The following is a 10,366-nucleotide window of genomic DNA, read 5'->3' as shown; positions in this document are numbered from 1 at the left end:
CATTCCAGGAAGAGAAGTGAACATGACTTCCCAGGGCTGAGGTAGCAGCTCTTCATGTATGTGCTGGGTCCATGTGGCCATGGGACAGTGGAGACGTGACATGCCCCTGAGCTAGCTGCCGGCTATGCTGTGTTTGACTCAAAGCCATAGGTTTGTATACATTAAGCTTTGCCAGACCTTAGTAATTTGAGTTGATGGTGATAACACTTTCTTCATTAATAGCATGCACATATTGTCATGGTCTGAGACACGCATCCCCCCCCCCCAACCACCAATAGCTGTAGCCATTGTGTTCCATGCCTGCCAGCTATTTCCTGTTGTTGCTGTAACATGCCTGCCAGTCATTGACACAGAGAAGTGACTTGGCTCAGGGACACGATGACCATGTTCTGAATGTTCTCTATGAGGTTTGCTAACCCTAAGAAATTCCACAAAGCTTTACGTAGGACCCATCAAGTCAAAGGTCAGTAAGAACTGTTATGTCTAAAATGGCTTGAGTCAGAGGTGACCACCAGGCAGCACTACCTGCACCGACATATGAGCACACTATGCTATGCTTTCGTAGCTGACACTGAAGAATAATACTAACAAGCCAAAAGGCTCTGTTATCTCAATGTGCTGAAATTCCCCTGTTCACCGCCCATCCACCACCACCCTTACTTTACTCAGGACCAATCATCTTAAAGGTCAGCTGATAGTCCTTTGTCTAGTACGCCAGCTGCTCCCCTCCCTGCCCTTTAAACTTTTGAACCTGGTTTTTCCTATAAAAAGCCTACCCTGCGAGCAGACTAGTGCCACAGTTAGGCTCCTGAGCCCTGAATGTTCAGTATTAAGGGGTACATTTAATAAACTCTTCTTGCTTAACTGAGATCAGTGTTTTTATGGTATGAGTGGCGATTCCTGAAACCAAAACACATACATAATAATAAATTAAAATTATATGTGTTTGTGTGTATGTATATATATACACGTGTGTGTGTCTCTCTGTGTGTGTATTCTAATTTAAATCACTCACACCAGAATAGCTTTTCCAATTGCTTTAGAACATACCTCCTTCAGGTCCCACGAATTGGCATTAATCAACAGGGAGCCCTCCCCATGCCTCTCTCTCATTTCCTCTGATTCCTCACTGCCCTCCCTCTGGTTAAACCTTCCTGTATGCTCCCCCTGGGAAGCACAGTGTTTCTTTCATGCAGGATTATTTTCTTATGCTTGTCTGTAAAAATCCCAAAGAGAAAGAAGGGAGGGTGAGACCTTCCAGCTGCAAGAGTTTTTTGAGACAGGGCTTCTCTGTGTAACAGCCCTGGCTGTCCTGGAACTCACTTTGTGGACCAGGCTAGCCTGAGAGTCAAACAGCTACAAGAATTTAAAGAAAGAAAGTTCTCCTGAGAGTATAAGCCCAGTGGGAGTCCTCAGAGGCCAAAACAGTGAATTCTGCTTTTGAGCCACTAAATGGAAAGGGACAAGGAGACTGAGGTCCCATTCAGACATAAAGCCTTGACAAGAAGTGGTTTAAAATAATGAACAAACAAAAAAGTGAATTCCTTTGTGGCCAATGGTCACCAAACCCTCAAGAATGAGGATAGTCCCCAAAGATGGCTTCCAGGGTAGGAAAAGAAGCACCAAGTCAGACAGAGCTAACTACCATCTGTAGATGGTGTGATGTTTATAGTAAAATTCTATTCGCTACATACACACCTTTTGGGAGCAGAAGAGAGGGAGATAACCTGATTATCTCTCAGCAGTTTTAAACATTATTCCCACTGAGAATGGTGGCATGTGCTTACAATCCCAGCATTTATGACACAGAGGCAAAAAGACCGGAAGTTCAAGTGTGTTTGAGGCCAACCTGGATGACATGAGGCTCTGTCTCAAAGCAAGAAAACCCAAGGAAAGAAAAAGAACTAATGACCTTTGATACTTCAGAATACTGTATTTTGGGACTCTGCTTCAAAAAACAAACAAACAAACAAAAACAAAACAAAAAAAAAAAACAAAAGCCAGGGCTGAATTGTAGCTCTGTGGTAAATGCCTAGCATGTATGATGCCCTGTGTTTGATCGGCAGCAGCGCGTAAATCAGGTGTGGGTGTTTGCCTGTGTAATTCTAGCACTCTGGAGGCAGAGGCAGGAGGAGCAGGGTTTCAAGATCTTCCTCACCTAAGATGTATCAAGGCCAGCCTGGGATACATGAGACTACCAAACAAACAAACAAAAACAAAACAGAACAGAACAAACAAACAAAAACCCAAACGAACAAAACAATCTACAAAATGGGGAAAAAGTCAAGTGTCTCTATATCTTCCTGGACATTTCATAGAAAGGAAAACACATGTCTAGCCATTTGGGTTCAAGATAACATCAAGAGCTACCTATGTTGCATACCTGTTTTTCTTTAGTCTTTTCTGTGTGTGGAGGACGGAGTTCATTGTGTAGCCCTGGAACTCACAGATCTGCCTGCCTCTGTCATTTGAGTGCTGGAATTATGGTGCCTGAGCCACCCCATTTGGCTGAATGTTACTGTTTTTATAGAAGAATATCACTATTTTATAAACACATTGTATTTTATTGATGGAAAACTTGGTGTTTTTTTATATCTCAACTATTTTATAAAACAACTATGAGCACTCGTGTGCAGATTTTCATGTGAACATGCGTCCTGCTTCTCTCGGGTATTTCCTAGAAGCTGAATTGTTGGGTCATATAGTATCTCTGCTTTGACACTTCACCAAACTCTTCCAAAGCAGCAAGGGCATTATATTTTCCAAATCCCATGCACAAAGGTTGCAAATCCTGCAGGTGTCAGCCAGCAGAGTTTCTTAACTTTTCTTGTCACTAGTTATGACAGCATGGTTGCCAGGAGCTGTGGGAAGGAAAGTGAGGTCTGAGTTGTGTGGCATAACAACATTTGACAGTTACAGTGTAGCATTGCCTGCATGATACTAAAGTATACTAAAAACAGGCATATTATACAACATCGAGTATGATTTTGTATACTTTATATTTATGTTGCATATTATGTATTGGTATAATAGTTGTATCTCAAAATTGCATAAGAAAAAATAATCTCTTGTATTTTGTTGTTTTTATTCATTAGTTATAAATTTGAAACTCAAATGCATTAAAGCAGCAGTGATTATGTCAGAAGCTACATTTGTAAAGTCTCATCAACATGCCTGCCTAAATGTGGGGTGGACGATGACAATAGACATGATATCTTGGAGGTGGGGGGAACAAAGAGGCCTCAACCCTACACAGTAAACTACAGGCAGCAAGGGAATGCTGAGAACAGGAAAAACAATCTCCTCCAGAGAAGAGGTATTGGTTATCCAATATCAAATGGCCAGCCCTGCAAACATATACAAGTAACATCATACTAAGCAGGCTGTGTTTACACACACACACACACACACACACAAACACATGTAAACAATTAATGAGGAAAAAAGACCATCAACTTGCAAGGAGGGATATGGAGGGATATATGGAAGGATTTGGAGGAAGGAGAGGAGAAAATAGAAACACTGTAATTATATTATAATCTCAAAAATAAAGACTGAGCAGTAGTGGCATGTGCCTTTAACCCCACTCAAGAGGCAGACACAGGTAGGTTTCTGGAATTTGAGATCAGCCTGGTCTACAAAGCGAGTTCCAGGACAGCCAAGGCTACGCAGAGAAGCCCTGTTTCAAAGGGGGCAGGAGAGGCACTGACTGAAGTAGCTGATTAAGGGCAATACTCAATATTCTGTTTAATTATAGCCTAGATCCAAACGTCAAGGGAATAAATTCAAGCCATGTGACAGAAGGCAGCTGATATATAAACTGTTGTCTGGCCACACTGGAGTACGGAAGTTGTAGAGTCCAGATAGCATGTGCTAAATTAATTAAAAGGGGTTTGTGGCCGGGCGGTGGTGGCGCACGCCTTTAATCCCAGCACTTGGGAGGCAGAGGCAGGCGGATTTCTGAGTTCAAGGCCAGTCTGGTCTACAGAGTGAGTTCCAGGACAGCCAGGGCTACACAGAGAAACTCTGTCTCGAAAAGACAAAAAAAAAAGGGGGGGGGGTGTTGTGTCATTGCACAAACACAACTCTGATTCCCCGAAGCCTCAAGAAGCCAAGTTCTAAATCCACACACTGGAGGCCACAGTGATACACAAGGATAACATCCCTAGAGAGGGACACCATGCTGTGGCCTAGATGGTATCTCATCTCACTATAACTCGCTATAAACACCTAACTTTGGTTCATGCAGCAGTGTTTCCTTGGAGAGAAGAAATGGTCGGGTATGGAAGACAGGACAAAACAGGCGTAACTAGATGTCTCTAATGCCTAGGAACCTGCTGGTGATGCTCTGTTAGACTGAGAGAAAGAGCCTGGTAGTGTGGTCCTCCGTTCTGGCTGGCAGTGGTGGGAAGCTAATATCAAGTTCCTTGCACAATGTTTTGTTTATCAGGAACGGAGGCCACTCCCCCTCCCGTGACATACAACCACATGCAGTTTTAATCTCCTTTCTCTCCCATGGGAGTTTGACTAATTATGTTTTACTCTACAGTCAAGCTCTGAGACCCTCAAGACGACCTTCCGCTATTAGAAATGTCTCCCTGCACCTAAAACAGTTACTACTGGATAAAATCAGGGAATGATCGATCCTCTTTTTTAAAAACTCTAACTCTGCTACCAACTGTGGGAAATATCCACAGGGAGGGACAGTTCTATTCTGTGACCTAGAGTTAACTATGTCATTCTTGAGTGTTGACCTTAGGGCAAATGCCACAAGCCCTAATTACAGGCTGCTAGGTCTCTCTCCTGAGGTTGCCAGAGGCACACCACTCCCCTTTTGATGACCCAACTCTGCCTTTCCCCACTGTACTGCCCAGCCTGCCACACCCAAGCCACAAGGAGTATGTTGTGTTGGTTCAGTGATCTGTCCAAATGAGACCCTTCTCTGAGAGACCAAAGAAGAACGCTTGTCTTGACTACATCCCACCCAGGCTTTAAAGATGAAGGCAGTGAGTGAAAAGGCCAGCGATGGCTCAAGCTTGCTCACTCAAGCTTGCTCACGGCTCTAGTAGGCTGCTCCACGACCGATGACGGCTGCTAACTTTCCAGTTGTTTCTGTGAATGGTCCTGCTGTAGACATTTGTGTGAAAATTCTTAAGACCTTTGGGATGTTTGTAGCTGATCTGGGCACATGCGTAGGATTGGAGTTGCTCACCTACTCAACCTTTCCACAGCGGAGCAACCATTTTAAATTTTCACTACCAGTGTTCGCGTGGTACCTTTCATTCTTCACGCGCACTCATTTGTCCCGTTCCTCCAGTCTTTCACAAAAGCCTGTTCCCACCAATCCACTCCTTTGTCCCTGAAGTACGTGGTGAGTGCCTTGAGTAACTTCAGTTTCTGCCAAACAAAGCTTCCTGCCATGCCTTTTCCTGGATCAAGGACAGTGTGAGGAGCCATCCCACTGGGGTCACTAGGGTACACGGTCGCTACAGCCATTCGTTAACCCCATAAACCACTTTCTCAGTGACCGGAGACACCTCCAATCGCACTTTGAGCCTCATTCAACTAAGGACCTGAAGCTGGGGGTGGAGGGGCTGTGCAGAGGCTCCGCCTGCTCTTCTGGGATGGGCATTGAACTCTCAGCCCCACACCTTGCCTCTTCGCGCCCCGGGCTGGTAGTGGGTGCAGACGTCCAGCGAGACACGTTCTCCCGGGGTTACTCTCGGTCACCACCCGCCCCCGGGGTCACCAGCGTTCACTCGGCCCACAGCGCCTGACCCCGCGCAGCCAATCAGCGGCCGCGCTGCGGCTCTGCTGGTTGGAGGTGCGCGCGCACTTTGCGGTCTGGAGCCGGAGAAGAGCTACTTAGTTGCGTCCTGTCTAGGCACTGGCATCCCTTTCTGCAGGAGAGAAAAGCTGGGAACTTTCTTGTGGTCTCTGGCCCAGGGCTGCCTTTTAGGTAGTGATTCCTACGCTGAGCAGACAGCTGACTGGGTGCGTTGTACTTATCTGCACAGCGCAGGCGCAAATCATGGAGGGACCAGAGCACCCACGACTTAAACAGAGTAAAGATGGGGGAAAGTACAGAAAAGTCTGTGAATACCTGCCTGAAGAACCCAGAGTTTCACTGTTTCTTAGAAAAACAAAACCTTTTTGAGACAAGGTCTCACTGTGTGACCCTGGCTGGTCTGGAACCCGCTATGTAGAAATTCACAGAAATCTGCCTGCTTTCTGAGTGCTGGCATTAAAGACATATGCCACCCCGCTGGGCTTGGTAGTTTCTCATGAGGTGAAGAATCATGTTCCTGCAGGGCAGAAAACTGTTTCAGAAAGTTACTGTGGTGTCCACAGTAGAGCTGAGCAGGGCCGCCTAGGGCTGGAAGGTCAGATACAGGCTTTGATGCAACTCCTGGGACAGGCAGGGACCCCTATCTGACAGCATGTGGGAAGAGCAGTGTGGAACTGGGAAAGGGGACCTCTGAGAGGAGTTTGGAGCAGAGCACTCTGGGAAGTAGACAGAACACGATAGATAGGCTTTTATCCTTAGTGGCTGCCCTCACCCTTTGCGGGACAGCGTCTGAAAAAAAAGCACCTTTGGGAAGACAGTAGGAATTTAGTTTCTGCCCTGAGAGTTGGAGTTGCAAGAAATCTTACATGCTTCTAGAAATATTACCCAGTTCCTGGGAATCTAGAGATTATCTGGAGAAACAGATTAAGACTACTCCACGACAGTGCAGAATGGTAACACAACATGTACAGACTAGAGAAAGAGGCAGAAAAACACCAAACCCCTCCCAGTCAAAATCAAGCAACTAAACAGCAACCTAACCACAAGCACAATGCTACAATGGCGTTGTGTAATTGAAAATTAATTTTTCAAGTAAAAGCAAAAACAGGTCTGGTGAAAAAACTTCTTTTTTTTTTTTTTTTTTTTGCCTCATACATTTTTCTTTCTACATAAGTTGATTAACATTTGCGGAAATGCTATACAGTCATTAAGGTTTTAAAAGTGGCGATTCCTGGATTTATCATATGCAAAGCCCAGGTTCAAGTCCTGACCACAACCATCTCTTTGCCCAGTTGTGAAACTATTAATTGCCCCCCACCTTTTTTTTTTTTTTTTTTTTTTTTAATGTCTAGTGAGGGGCTGGAGAGATGGCTCAGTGGTTAAGAGCACTGACTGTGAAGAGTTCCAAACTCTGGAGACCCTTCCTCAAGTCTCAGGACACTGCGGCCACCCAAAAATCACAAGAAACCATACCTGGATGCAGTCAGAAGTTTATTAGGGAAAGAGCTGGCAGCCAGCAATCTGACCAGGTACTCTCGCTGGAGTCAAGGTCCGACCTCCTCAGCCAGTCCTTGGAGGGTTTTAAAGGGAAAAACCACAAACCAGGGGAGTGGGAAGCGGGGCGAGGGGTTGTCAAAGATACAAAACATGAAAACAGTGGAACAATTCAGAGGTACTCACTCTAAATGATTAGTGTCATGTGGAAATCGCCCTGCATTCTTCTCAAAAATGTGGTTTTTACCATGCCATTGTGCCCTATCCTGCCATTTCAGATTACTATCTTTACTTTTTCCGGCTATAGGGATATAGCCCCACCTAGGTGGTAGCATCTTTATCTGTAATCAGGAATGTCTTCCTGCCTTGGGCGAGGCTTGAGGAATATAATCCAGCAAGTGTCCTTCAGCTGGAATGTGAAGGCCTGAAATCTTATTTTCAGTTCCAAGTTCTATAAGGCGAAAAATCTACACATATTTCATAAAATGGCCTTTATAATTTTTCACTCTACAACTGCTCTTCCAGAGGTCAATTCCCAGCAACCACATGGTGGCCCACAACCATCTGTAATGGGATCGATACTCTCTTCTAGTGTGTCGGAAGACAGCTACAGTGTACTCACATATGTAAAATAACTAATTATTTAAAAATAAAACGCTTAGCGATGGGCTGGGAGACGGCCTTGAGTCTGAGTCCTGAGAACACGTGAAAGCTGGATGCAGCTGTTCTTTCATCCTAGTTCACCCCTAGTGGGAGAACAGAGGCAGAGACAAATGTCTTTAAAACTTCTGGGGTGTCTACCACTCTAGTTGGCAATGGCGCCTGAGAGAACGGAGCTGATGGATGACTCGGAATAAAGTCTCACACAATGGCCAACTTTATTCAGAGATTCAGACAACTTATACTCTGATGGTTAAGAGAAGTCACATGAGGAAAGTATCCAATCACAAGGACAAGCCATATGTGACAAAAACGTTTTTCCATAGAGGAATATAAACAAAACCAGTTGTAATATATAATATATAAAATTTTAAATTGTCTAATATTTACACTAATAAGGACACAGGAGGCAGGAACTGGGTAAAAACCTGTTAGCACAGTGGAGGTAACTTTATTTTATTAACCATATACAAAATATCTATTTAAAAGTGTGATCAGACAATTAACCTGCCAGTTCTTTAGGAATCTCTTCCCATCTGTTTCATTCTTTCTCTTGAGCTCCTCCAAACCCCAGAGGTCTCCTTAGCTCTCTTTCCTGGAATCCTGTTCTACCTGTGTCCTGCCAGCTGCTTCTCTGTGGTTCCTGCAAACCCAGGAATCCCTTTCTCTTACCTGGAGCTTCTTCCATGAAGCTCTTCCAAGCCAAAAGAGCCAAGAGAGCTAGATCTCAAGGGTCCAATTTCCATAAAAATAGTCTCTAGCTCAACAGTCTTGGCAGGTTGAACCATGGCCCAGTCATGAGGGGCCTCCAAGCCAAGTCAGTAGGTGCCAACCATTATGATGGGGCAGCTCCAGGCCATCCAGCTGACCTTTGTAGAGCAAAATCCACAGGACCTCTCCCCAGCAATAGGCAGGTACTTTGTGATCTTTAGCATTCTTATTTATGGTGGCTTTTAGAGCCCCATCCACACTGCATCTCTTCAAGACACATCTACGTGCATCTGACAAATGCAGTACCATTCTAAGCCTGTATATGTTGCTAACAGTTAGGTTTTCTATGTATAACAACCACATATCTGTAAGAGTAGTGAATAATCTGAAGTAAACTCACTCCTGTCTGCTACCCCAGGGAGGGGCACAAGACAAAAACTCTTGGCTTCCTGGAGTTTTCTCATAAGCACTCAGAATTCTCCCAGGACACCATTCTTGAACTGGGTTCTGTCTGATACTGGGGCAGCTAGCCTGGCTTCTGCAGCATCGAAAAGACTTACTTCAAAAAAAGGTATGAAGGTGAAAGCCAGCATTAGAAAGTGAAGAGCTCCAAACTCCGGAGACCCTTCCTCAAGTCTTAGGACATTGCGGCCACCCAAAAATCACAAGAAACCATACCTGGATGCAATAAGCAGAGGTTTATTAGAGGAGGAGCCGGCGGTCAAAAAAAACGAGAAGCTCTTTAGCTCCAAGAGCAGGGTTTTTGGCCCCGTGTGGTGGGTTAAAGGGTCTTTTATAGCATGGGGTGGGGGGAGGAAGGCATTTTCGCGCGCTTACACATGAATGGTTGCATTTTCGAGCGCTTACACATGATTGGTTGTTTTACAAATTTTGAACATAGCACTGGGAAGACCAAGGGAGGGGTAACCAAGAACAGTGGAACATTTCAGAGAATCTAGCCCAAATGATCTAGAGTCATGTGAGATCACTCTGCACACTCATTCTTCTCAAAAATGTGGTTTTCACCATGCTATTGTGTCCTATCCTGCCATTTCAGATTACTATCTTTACTTTTTCCGGCTATAGGGCTATGGCCCCACCTAGGTGGTAGCATCTTTATCTGTAGTCAGGAATGCCTTCCTGCCTTGGGCGAGGCTTGGGGAATGTAATCCAGCAAGTGTCCTTTACCTGGAATGTGAAGGCCTGAAATCTTATTTTCAGTTCCGAGTTCTGTAAGGCGAAAAATCTACACATATTTCGTAAAATGGCCTTTATAATTTTTCACTCTACAAAAGTTTCCTCCGACCTCTACAAGTGAGCTATGGCACACCCCAGTGTACCCAGGCCAATACACAAGCACCCCCCACTCCCACACCCCCACACAAATATCCTCCCACTCCCAGATGCACCCCCACTCAAACACAAAAAACACTCCAACTCCTACACACACACCAACAACCTCCTACGTCCACGTTGCACACTCTCCCACACACAGACACAAACACAAAGCCCAGCGCATTATACCGACATCAATTTAAAGAGTAGTGTGGGATGCTAAGATAGTTATCCGCTTGCTGTCAAGCATAACAGCCTGAATGGTATCCCTGGGACCCACATAATAGGAGAAAGAACCAACTCTATAAGTTGTCTCCTGATCTCCACATGTATGTGGTGACTTGGGCACACCCCCCATACACACACACCTGCGCATGC

The sequence above is a fragment of the Arvicanthis niloticus genome, chromosome 1 (genome assembly GCF_011762505.2).
Source record: "Arvicanthis niloticus isolate mArvNil1 chromosome 1, mArvNil1.pat.X, whole genome shotgun sequence".
Classification (NCBI taxonomy): Eukaryota; Metazoa; Chordata; class Mammalia; order Rodentia; family Muridae; genus Arvicanthis; species Arvicanthis niloticus.
This window is presented reverse-complemented; position numbering follows the sequence as displayed.